This window comes from Nycticebus coucang, chromosome 18 (assembly GCF_027406575.1).
Source record: "Nycticebus coucang isolate mNycCou1 chromosome 18, mNycCou1.pri, whole genome shotgun sequence".
Taxonomy (NCBI): domain Eukaryota; kingdom Metazoa; phylum Chordata; class Mammalia; order Primates; family Lorisidae; genus Nycticebus; species Nycticebus coucang.
In genome coordinates, this window is record NC_069797.1 from 53,300,970 (window position 1) to 53,314,028 (window position 13,059).

General features: G+C 36.4%; 1 protein-coding gene across 2 annotated transcripts in view; it reads left to right on the forward strand.

Annotated features, from left to right (window-relative positions):
• The window catches only part of SKAP1 (src kinase associated phosphoprotein 1), a 312,394-nt gene that overhangs the window by 110,854 nt on the left and 188,481 nt on the right, over window positions 1–13,059 (forward strand). The window lies entirely within an intron of this gene.

Below are 13,059 nucleotides of genomic sequence, written 5' to 3' on the forward strand. Positions count from 1 at the left end.
GCAAAAAAAAAAAAAATGCACTTACATAAGCTGTAATGTTCAAGTGTTTAAATTTAGTCTAGACAAACCCATTTAAAACCAAATCACTTCTTCACCTCACTACAGGAGTGCTAAGTTCACAGAAAGAAATATTCCAATCAGAAACAACCCTGTAGATGTTATTTCCGATCAATTTTGAAGCTCCGGAAGATTGAAGAGCCTGAGCCTTTGACCTATAGAGTTTCCCACAGGCTATATAGTTCCTTTTGTTTTTATCATCTGTATTTCTCTAGCTTTAAAACAAATGAACTCCTCAAAGTTTCAAGAATACTGTGAGACAGGCATTTTAATTAGTTTGGCCCATACTAAAACAAACAAATGCATTTCCCTCATTTATGGGGACAGTTCTAGCAAAGAGCAAGATGTATGTACAAGGATGTTCATCACCAAGTTGTTTATAATAATGGTCAAATCATTGATGCTTTACATCCTTGGAAGGATTACAAAGTGTTACAACATTAATATAACTATTTTTATGCTTCCCTATATTTTGTTGTAACTTTTTGATTTACAGTGTTTACACACAAAGATGATGATGATATGTGTGTGTGCACATTTTCTGACAGTACCAAGTGTGTTTAGGAGAACTAGTGAACAATTTCCCTTTTAAAATGAAAGCTACTTATTTTTGCTTATAAATATCTGGTAGAGCTCTTTCACCAAGAATTCTGAAATGAGGAGGTCAGTGCCTCGTTTTCCCTTCCATAATGATTGCTCTACTAGACTGCTTCCCTTGAGATTAGACTTTAAAAATCCTGGACACTCCTTGTTTTTGTTTAACACCTATGGATTTTTGTACAGCATATTATATCAAGAATCGAAATACAAAGCCAAGCTTGCAACGTTTTCTGCAGGAAAATAAGGGAAATTCTGACACTAATCTGTACATTCATCCAGCAAACATTTGTTGTCAGATACAACCAGATGGTGAGACTTCAGCAGTGAATAAAACAAGACCCTCACCTCCAAGAAGAAGCACATACTCTAGTCAGAAAGACAGTATGTGAACGAGTTGTTTGGCTACTAAGTAGTAAGCGCTAAAAATGAAGAACATAAATGGTGATACGACAGTATAGTGAAAAGATCGATAACTATACCTGGAAAGGAAACTGGAGATCACGGAAGGCCTCTTTGAGGAAATGATATTCAATTATGTCTTAAAAGAGCAATAAGAATTTATCAGGCAAAATGCCATTGGGTGACACTAAGTGAAAGTACTCAGTGTTGGGCAAAAGCTTAAGAAGTGGCCACACACTGCCGGTGAGTATATACGTTGGTATAGTCTTTCCAGAGGAAAATTGGGGAAAATGTAACAAAAACCTTAAATATAAATGTCATTTGGACTTAGCAATTCACCTTGGAGGAATGTACTTTAAATAAATAAGTATACATAACAATGTTTAAGGATGTTCCCTTCAGACTTATTTACAAAAATTAGAAACAGAAGGAATATCGGAGCTACTACCAGATGAAATGGAATATATGCAGCCTTTAAAAGTGATATTTGTGGCCCAGCACGGTAGCTCATGCCCATAATATCCGCGCTATGGGAGGCCCAGGCAGGAGGATTTCTTGAGGCCAGGAGTTCAAGACCAGCCCAAACAAATGTAAGACCCTGTATTTATAAAAAGTATAAAAATTAGTTGGATGTTGTGGTGCACTCCTGTGCTACTCAGGAGACTGAGGCTGGAGAATTCCTTGAACCTTGGAGTTTGAGGTTTCTGTGAACTATAAGGACACTATTGCACTCAAGCCTGGGCAGCAGAGTGAGACCCTGTCTCAAAAAAAAAAAAGCAATGTTTGTAGAACACTTATTTAATGATTATGGAATGGTAAACTACAACTTGAACTTTACCTTAGAATTGAAAATAATGTAATCTAAACATCTGTACCCTCATATGAGTTCATAATTAAAAATAAAAATAAAATAAAATACATATGTGTGATCAGAAAAAATGGCTATAATGCTCTTCACCAAAATATTTTTGTCATGCTTTTATTTCTAAATGTAATATAATGAACATGTATAGTTTATAATTAAAAATAAGCAATGAAAGTTATTTTTCAAAAATCTTGGAAGTGTGCACAGCCTTAGACTCAGAAGTTTCACTTCCAGGAACTTATTCGAAGGAAATAGGCCAGTACAGCTTCTGGTACATCGAGTAATTAGAAACAACCTAAATGTCTAATTACATTGGATTAGTTTAATAAATTATAGTACATCCATATGATGGAGTGGAGTGCAACCATTAAAAATCATGTTGTCAGTAGAAGAGTCATTATTGTCATAGGGAAATGTTCATGATGTATTAAAGGGAAAGGCAGGAGACAAAACCGCGTGGAAAGAGCATACACCGAAATGTTAATTAACAGTGGGTTTTCTGGGTTATAGGATTATGGGTGGTTTTTTTTCTTTATGTTTTTCTATATTTCCTAAGTTGGCTGTTTTGAGCATGTTATTTTTTAAAATAAAAGGTCATTTTTTTTTTTTTCAAATGAGTGTGTGGAAGTAGTGACATTAAATAGGTGTTGACTGACTACTGAGAGTACATGTTAGTACACAATAACGGGAGTACTCACAAGGAGCAAAGAGCAGGCATGTGTTTTTAAAGGTCTGAACCTTCCTTAAGATATGCCAGCCAGACCTGGGAGGACTCCGCTGTCCATTCCTGGAGCGGTGTTTTAGCAGTAGCCATCCCAGCACGTGCGCTCCCATATTAGAATCTGCCCCCACTCCACATCAACCCTCTCCTCCCTCTTTCTTTTCTAGGCTTTTGTACATGTTTCCTTCTTCAGTATGACCTCTTGTGAAAGTAATAGTAATATCTGATTCGCTGGGTGTTTTTCTCCTCCTTTCAGCCTCCAGCATCTCACGTGGTACTTTTCACATAGGAATGGTCAATAAATGCAGTTCTAATTAAGAAGTGCTTGTTAGGCTCCGTGCCCATAGCACAGTGGTTACAGCGCAAGCCACATGCACCGAGCATGGTGGATTCGAACCTGGCCCGGATCAGCTAAAACAACTGAAACAAAAAAATAGCTGGGCATTGTGGAGGGCACCTGTAGTCCCAGCTGCTTGGGAGCCTGTGGCAAAAGAATCACTTAAGCCCAAAGAGTTTGAGGTTGCTGTGAGTCGTGACGCCACAGCACTCGACCAAAGGTAACATAGTAAGACTCTGTCTCAAAAAAAAAAGAAGTGCTTGTTAAATAAATTTGAAAATAAATAAACTTAAAGGTAAAAGTCATAGTGCTTTCTATAATAATGTCCTAAATTATGTGTCCTGTTTGCTCAGAGCAGCCTCTTTAATATCTTTAAGGATCACTTTCCAATGATCTAAGTAAGAAAATTTTCTTTAGTTTTCATTGTTGAGCGTCCACAATCCATTAAGTATAATTTGGATTCTGTGAATAAAATTTCTTGTATGTTTTCCTAGTACTAAAAGTACATTAAGTATGCTGGGGTTTATCTGCCATTTCTCTGCCCAGTGATTGATACAATCTTCTGAGGCTTTTCTGGAATTTGTCCATGTTAACTTGGCTTCTTTTTCTCTAGCTTTGTTTTGCTGTTGTCTGAAAACTTTCTGATTTCACTATTTTCCCTCTTCCAAGTTGTGACAGACTCTGCTAATTGCCTGCTAGCTTTCATTCCACCTTATTTCTTACTTGTAGAAACCTAATTTCACAGTGGCCATGGGCCCAGCTGAAAATACTTGCCTTCTTAGACATACCTGCCTTTAGGTGGCCATGAGACACAGTTCTGCTAGCAAAGAAAATAATTTTATGGTTGGGGGTCACCACAACATGAGGAACTGTATTAAAGGGTCATGGCATTAGGAAGGTTGAGAACTACTGCTCTAGAGGAAGCGTCTCTTCCAAAATAAGTTGAGAAATCTGTTTGCCCCTCATGTCTTCACCTTTTGTTCTGATACCTTCTTCCTGCCTGGAATACAGACTTGTTAGGCAAAGGTACAGCAGCCCTTTGCTCAGAGATGTGACTTACATCAACAATCAGTAAGCAGCAAAGCTAGAAGCGCTTAAATACGTACCCAGGCCACTCTTTCTGTGTTAACTTGAGTGTAATTGTCAGCAAACATTCCTTTATCACAGATTTTAGTAATTTTACCCCCCAAATGAACCCCATATGAAATGAAATGAGTCTAAATAAATATGCATACACAAATATGCATAATACAATTCAGCACACATTTGATTCTCTTCCCGTGCAAGCTCTGGCTTAAGCAATAAAGAGAGCAAGACCATCCCTGCCCTCCAGTGGCTTACAAGTAGATTTATATGCAAAATAACGAAGGCATGCAGAATATCGTAATTCTACAATGTGGCAAGAGAACAAAGGAATGTAAGATCCGTCTTAACTGATGAATTCTACAGAAACTTCAAGGTAGCAGGCTTTGAAATACATCACCAGTTAAAAATGAAGGAAAGATAATGGTAGACAGATAATGAATCATGAGTGAAGATGACAGGAGAATTTGCAAGCTCTCAGGTAGAGGCCAGTTGTAGGGGATGGCTGGAGCATAGACCGCACAGGTAGGAGCAGGAGAAGATAGAGATGGAAAAAACACTTGGGCTTAGATTGTGAAGACTCTGTTTAACCTTTATTGTGTAAGTGGTAGGCAGCTGTGCATTTTCTTAATCATAGATTGACTTGGTCAGGTCTATGTTTTGGGAGGAAGAGGGAATTAGAAACAAGGTTAAGAGATTCTCACCCTGGTGTTTGTGAGCAGTGGTGAGGACCTTTCCATGTCACTGCAAGGAATGGAGAGGGATGGATGGACCGCAGAGCATTTTGCCTTTAAAAATGATGAAACAGAAGGATGAGCTAGATACCAGAGACTGTTGTGAAATACCTTTCTTTAAAAATCTTTTAAAATAGGGTGGCTAACCATCTTTCTGTCTTAAGAGAGTTATATATTAATAGAACAAGTTATATATTAATTAACTAGTTATATATTAATATCCCAGGAGGTAAGAAATTAGCCCAAATGATTTCATGAGGGGCCATTTTCTGCTTTTAGTCAAATGGAAAACATATACTCCAGTTGGATTCTTGTGGGGAGGGGTTCCCCTCTATGCCGTTGCAGACTGCTAACAGTACTACCGATGAATATCACATCCTCCAAAAAAACGCTAGAGAAATTCTGAGACCCCATGTGTTGAGGTTCTCATTATCTGGACGTCTGCACTATGAGTTTCTACCATGTTGTAGATTTTTGTAGCAACTTATTTCCAGAATAGTAAAGAAAAAGTTTGCTTTTCAAAGACATCCTTGTCTAGAAATATAGTTTAATCTTAAGGTAAAAGTATTGATTTGTATTAGCTCCCAGAATTGACTGAGAGAGTTTTTAAGTTATATAGACAACAAAAAAGATCATTTCGTTCATGCTTAAAGCTGAGGTTTTTCTGATGACATGTCATGTTATTGAATTATTTCTTGGCCATTTGTGGTCCATGAGAGACTGTTTCTTGGTATAATAGACATCATTGATAGGAATCTCATCCTATTTTCCTTCTGGGTTTTTGTTTCTGGATTATCTATATGCCTTTGGATCTCTTACCCCATGAAATATCCTGACAATTTAGTACCTCAGTTTTTTTCACCTGTTGATTACTTACAAAAAGACCATGCATGGGATTATGTATCCATTTGGTAGATAGTTTTCACATAAGGAATATTTTAGATACTTGGTCATAAGCTTTCTTATCAAGGCTTCAAATTTTTGATTGAAAGAAAGGAGTCCTTCCAGTCAAGCTGTGGAACAACATCATTTATTACCACTAATCCTCTGCTCTTTCTTATGTCCAGAATACCCTGATGGAGAAAATGATTGGCTTCTCCAAGTTTGTCATTATTTTCCCCGTTGGGAAAAGCTTCTCCTATTCTTTCATCTTCAGGTACATGTCATTCTAATAGTTCTGATTCTTAAATTGTCTGCTCCAGGGTTATGGAAAGGGTGTAGCAGGTGAAGATCCTCAGGTAAGAGGCCCTTGGGATTTGTGGTTGAAGTGCTTCTGCAATGGATGTTTGAATCTGTAGGAAACTAGAAACAACTGAGATACATCTCTAGATTCACTCTCTTGATTGGCTCCTTTGCCATTCCAATTTTTTTCTTTAATTTGTTCATTTTGTCAGAAAACCATCAACAACAAAGCCCAAAACTTCATTTGTTCCATAGAATTTCCTTTGAAAGGTTATTCTTACCATTATGTCTACTTATGGTCTTGTTCCAACGTTAAGCATTTATTTCTCCTTTCTGTTTTCCAGAATGATTATTTATATGAAATTGAGAATCCTCAAGTCTTTGAACACACTGAAGCCAAGAATAGAAACCTTAATTTTAGAAAAAGCAAAGATTTTTTTTAGAAGACAGTTACTAGTACAAATATAGCCATTTGTATTATACCTATGTAATTCCAAACTCATGAGAGCCTGATAATGATAGCGGTGACAGCAAACTATATAAGTAGTTTAGTATGTCAGAAAAGCCATGTGAATGGAGATAGCAGCCTTTATGTAATTTTAAGTGGGACCTCTTAAGTGGACCACCCAGCATGAAATTAAAGTGAGCCTCCTGCTTTGGGTATAAAATAATTGCCATCTGAGGTCAAAAAGAAATGATGTTCATGATACAGTATTGCACCATTAGGTGTATTATTGGATTTGAGTTGGTGAGAGCACAGCTTCCTCTGAAACATCTGTTCACTGTCAGGGTGGCATGGTGAAAGGGATGGGCCAGTGATCTGTTTCAATATGGCAATTCCTACACAAAGAATATAGAAACATGAATGGCTTCCCAGGCCCTCATGAATTGTGGAGCTATATACAAAATCTGGAAATCGTTGTTTTACTGGTGTGTCATCTTGCAAGCTCGTTTGCCCTTCTCTGTTGGTACAAAGTCTTTTACAGTATTATACTTTCTAAACCTTGATTCCTTATTGATACTATATTTAGTATATTTTTCTCCCAGACCTGTTGACTGCATTTTTTTCTTGATTGAATTCTATTTTACTTTATTTTTGAAGTACTTTGGTTTCTACCTCTGCCTTACCCTTTGATTGCTTCTCTGTTTTTGCTGACGTCTATAATTCCTTCTACCTCAATGTCTCGTGAGAGTTTAATATTGCTTCTGATCTCAGCCATTAATAAACGTAAAACACATAAGTATCCTGAAAAACCCAACTAGATTCTTACTCGAATTATTCCAGACACTGAAGAGATCTGAAGAAGTTATTTACTTCAGTTCCCTTTCCTTAGAGGTAAGAATACAAAGATGCAAAAAATGTTAAGTGATGTGCCTGTTGTCCTTTGAGTTCAAGTTCTATTTTATTTTATGTTTGGTCCATGGAAATTATTCATATCCAACAATATTTGAGTTTCTTTGAAAAAGAGATTTTAATGGTTATTTTATATGACCAGCCTACTAATCTAAGCATAGAATTATGCTTCACTGTTCTGAACCTTAGAGCACTTTGATTTCCTCACTCTTCAGTACAATATATACACTAAAAAATGTTACTTAAGTGCCATGTTTGTGATATTTATACTTCTGTTTGGGAATTGACCTCTAAGAAAAGAAATGAGGGTTATCTGATCTTTCGAGTTTAGTCGTTATTTGTATTCATTATTCTTTTATCATATCGACATTGAGGTAGTTATTTTCCTCCATTGTCATACAAGGAATTGGTGATTTTTCATAGAATCATTTCCAGTGGGAGTCTTTTTTCTTCATTCAGCCTTGTCACCAGATGAGTGCCCATGAACATCTACTTGAGTATAGATTCAATGATCGTTATACAGCGTGGCTCCAAGAGACTGGGGCCCCTATTCCCGCATGAGCATCTGGGCCCTAGTTTGTCATGGTCAGGATGTGACTGTCCGCCCCATCCACACCCCAGAGACTGGGCACTGGCTACAGGTTGGATGAAGGAGATAAAGCATCAGGTTGGGATTTTTCCCTACAAGGCTACTGGGGAGATAAGATCTGTATGCAAATAAGCATGGTACAAAAGAAACAGTGATAGGTCCCATAAAGAAGAGGTTACTGATGTTCAGTGTTACAGTAGTTAAGGAAAGAGAGAACTGATTTTTTGGCTATCTTTGATTGATACCTCACCATGGTGTGGTGGCTTCTGTTATACAAATGTTCTTTTGAGGTTCATTTTTAAATGAACATCAGGTAAAATGTCTGTCTGTTGTTTTGACTGTTTTTCCTTCATTTATCATTGGGGACCTACTACGTGTGAGACCTCAGACTAGGTACTGGAGACACAGAGATGAAAACTGACAAAACTCCTAGCTACCTGGGGTTTATATTATAGTGGGAGGAACATGTAACATAATATCAGGAGGTACTAAATGCTCTGAAACAAAACAAAACAGAACAAAGCAAGACTGAAAGGCTTGACTTTCAGGTAGAGAATGACTACAAAGAGCGTTGGTAGGGCTTTTTGAGGCAGTGATCAGAGACCTCTGAGCAGAGACTTGAATGAAATAAGAGATGGAGCCGTGCCTGGATCTGAGAGAGGAGCATTTCGGGGACAGAGAGCAGCAGATGCTAAGGCTCTGAGGCAGAACCCATCTTGGAGTATTCAAGGAACAGTCAAGAAAATTTTGTGGCTAAAGTCAAAAGGATGAGATAGCATGGTAGCAAATGAGGTTGAAAAGGCAGAAAGGACTAAGTTATGAAGGACCTTTTAAGCTATCGTAAGGTATTTTGATTTTATTTTGAATTTTAGGCAAGAGATTGACATAATTTATATTTCTAAAAGATTTCTCTAATTATTCTTTGTAGAATTGATCTTAAGAGGAATAAGAGGGGAGAGACAAGAGTGAGGTGTGCTGGAAGCTTCACAACAGATAGAAAGAACATATTAGAATATATGTGTATATACAAGTTGAGTAGCCCTTATCTGAAATGCTGGTTCTAGGGCCAGAAGTATTTGGATTTCAGATTTTTTTTGGATTTTGGAATATTTGCATACTCATAATGAGACATCTTAGGGATGAGACCCCAGTTTAGACACAAATGTTTCATGTACACCTTATGCACACAGCCTGAAGGTAATTTTATACAATAATTTTGTGCAGAAGACAAAGTCTGTGTTAAGTACTTGGGTGTGAAGCTTTCCACTTTTGGCCTCATGCTGGTACTCAAAAAGTTTCAGATTTCGGGTTTTCTGGATTAGGGATATTCAATTTCTATATGAAAAAGAAATTCAGCTTTTACCATATGAATGTATTATTAGTACTGTGTGTATATAATTTGTAAATATATAAACACATACAATGTGTGTATATGTGTATATATATACACATATATGTATATAGTGTGTGTGTGTCTAATAAAAAATTTACAATTGGGGCAATCAATTTTAAAATGTTTGAAAACCATTCTTCATGAAAGATGGTGGTGGCTGTTAGCTGGCTTCTGACATCTTTTCTTTGGAAATTTTAATAATTATTTTTTTGTGCTTTTATTCCTTTTCTTATCACCATGTAGCAGTGGTTCCTCTTGCCATAAAAATGAGCACGCACAGGCAAGCACACATGCACATTTGCATATAATTTCAGGGTGTTCACGAATACCACATTAAGAATCTCGACTGTAGAGGATCATTTCAGAGTACCTCCCACCCTAGGGATATAATATTTATCTTTTTTTTCTGAATACGCTTTTCCAGTATTTCTATCCCTGTTTTTGTCAAATCCTAAGATTATTATGACTATAATTTTTTTATTTACTCCTGAACCCTAGAATTATGACCTGCAGGTGAGAGCAATTTCTTTTAGTTGTATTTTGCTGACCATTCATCCATTTGCCATTAGAGTATCTTGAGGCTTAGGACAATGTCAAATCCAGCATTTCTTTCACAGAGTGGACACCCTATTTTCTGGAATGTTGCTCAGTATACCAATGTTAATATATATTGATAAAGTTCTTTATGATAGCCAAATAAGAAGTAGAAGCAATGATCCTATAGTTGATGGTGTGATTTTAACATGCTGCCATCTGGCTGTGTTGCTTTTATCAAGGAAGCTCTAACATGCCTCTGTACTTTTCTGGTGAAACTTCAGGCCCTTGAGTATAAGTGAGAGTAGAGATCAGTCATTTTTCAAATATTCCTCGGAGTTTTCTATAATTTTTGTGCTTTCCTAAGTGACAAAGTGTAGCAGATTTAACCTGTTCTCTTTAGAAATTCTACTTCCTGGCCCAGTGTTATGGGAACCTGCCAGCCTATTTTGTGACATCTGTCCAACTCTAGTTACAATTGACACCCTAAAATGTTAATCTTTTAGAGATTTCCCTCAGTGCATGCTATGATAATTTCCTACTTAAAGAGTTTGGTCACATACTTTTCTTTTCCCCTTTCTGTTTGCTTAGGCCTTTGGTTTCAAAGTATAATTAAAACTAATAGCTGAAAATAAAATGCAGAATACTGGCCCATCATGACGGTCAGAGGAAGAACTACTTTTTTCCTTCAATGTTGTTTAATTTTTGTAAGAAAAGACAGAACAAGCTCCAGCAAAAAAAGAAAAAAGCAGATCTATTGACTTCATATGTGTGTTTTTTCTAGGCCTATTGTCTCTTCCACTTTTAATGCCCGTTAATGTTTGGAGGCAGTGGTAATATGAAACAAAAATGATATAAAGGGAAATTGTCATCTCACTTCTGAGAAAACATGATGTCCTTGTGTATAAACTATGGCATAAATAATTGAAAACACACTTCTTTGTTTACTCTTTGCTGTTTAACTCATGGTAGTTCATCTTTATTTTTCAATAGTTCAAGGTAAGATTGTGAAAACGCTGTATTGTTTTAGTCTATTCCTTTAAAAAAATTAACTTCAGGTAGAAAAAAAATACTCACAAATTCATTTTAAAGTCAACTTTAAACTTTTATAGTTTCCATCTACCCTAGTTTTGCTTTTAAATCACATATTTTATTTGTTTAATATATTCCATGACTTGAACTTTCTTATTAAAGTCTTTGCTTAGGATTTATTGTACTAAACTTAGCAGACATTGCCCTCTCCACACATATATGCCTTTTAAAAAATACAATCCCCCATAGTTTAAGTTGTTTACACTAACTCCATTGATACTGCCAGTGTCTGCTTTATAACCTGAAGTTTAGGAGAGAGTGTGAATCATAATAGATTGATGTTAAGGAGTCAGATAATTTCAGAACCTTGTGGGAACTTTCTGGTTTCCACTCTTTTATCTCTTCAGAAGACTTTTTCCATGAAAGACAGGGATTAGTGACGACTTTCTAATGCAGAGTTAGTCTTTAGTTTTTTGTTTAAAAATGACACTTTGAACATGTAGTGCATAATGCATTTGAAGGTCTGTTGCCAAGCAGCTTGAAACCTAGGGGCCATTGTTGAATTTGAAGGAATAGTGGGTTCAGGGAAGGGGCCAAAAGAAAACTTGAGAAAAATAGAGTAAGACTGAAAGTGTTCTATGATAATTAGAATAAAAATTGGATATCAGAACTTCACGGGTCAGTTTCTGTTCACACATTTAGCTTTTACCTTGCAAAGAAAGGGATGTATCAGGTAATTAGGTCAAATCAATGATTATATATCTTTAACTCAAGTGGAAGGGACTGTAATTGTGATGAAATTTGTCTGAAGGGGAACGCATGGGGAATCTTGTCAAAGGTCATGAGTTCAAAGGGGAAATTAAGTTCAAGGTTCGGTTCCTGTTCACCCCCTTCACCACCAATAATAATAATGCATAACAAGAAACCAAGCAACCAATATTTCTATAAATAAGTTACTCTATTATTTTGGAACAAGAAGAATCTTTCTTATTCATATCCCATTAAAGATATAAAATTAAAGCAGCTACACCTCCTCAATGGGGCATTTTCTCCTGGTGTGGACAGAAGAAAAATCTCTAGTAAGTATTGTATTTCCTTCTTGTTGGTTTCTTCTGCTTTGTTAGTGGTCACACACAAGACATTCAGCTGCATAGAATGCAAATAAACAGCCTATCTCCAAGATATCACATGGCCTAGTATCCCCTAATGCAAATTCCTGACTTGTTTATAGGATAACAATAAAATATTACAAGTTTAAGCCGAGGTGATGGAGACACAGCCAAGGAAGTTGTTTGGGGGTTCTCTCTTTTCTTTCCTGAATTCAATTTCCCCTTAAACTTGACAAAGTGGAACCAAAATTCACCCTTGTCTTGGTCATTCTTCTGAAACAAAGGGTCTATTCTCTCTTTTAATGCATGTAGAACTTCCATTAAGGTTAACGGTAAGCTCTTGCATGGAATGAAAAAAGAAAAAGCCCTCAAATCTTTTCTTTACCCTGGTATTATTTTTAAAGGACAAACAATAAGAACATAGTTTCACATGGTGGTAAAGAAACCCTGGCATAGGAGACACAGTCTTTATGGCCCAATGACCTTTAAACATTCTAGATTCCATGTGTCATCCCAACAAATTGTATTCTATGAGATTGTTCTAGTAAATGTTTTAAGAAAATTAAGTATATGCAAGTAAAAAATTACATAACTGCTTAAAGCAAATCAGAAAGTTCTTGTAGATATTGTAAGAATATTTTTTCACCCAATCAGGTATTGTATTTGCAATTCATACAGTGACACTATTCCTGATAGGAAACCAAGAAGCATAAGTAATAAAAGAAAAACTAGCCAACCTCTTTTCTCTCCGCTACAGTGGAACTTGTATGTAAGGACATACTACCACACATACACTGGGGCCCAACCAAACTGGGGTAATGGCTAAAATAGTATTTTAATGTTAAATGTGATTCGTGTAACAGAATACATAAATATTTCAAATATAAGCACAAGTAACCAAACACAACCACATGCTTGTGTCTTCCTCAGAAAGACTTTCATAGAAATAGACTCTCGCCATAAAACAGGACAAGAAGGCATTAGATCAAAGCCTACCCATATTTTTGCTCATAATTTTGTATTTGTCATGGCTGTGCTTGGATGAGCTTATTATCCTGGGGTTTCTTCTT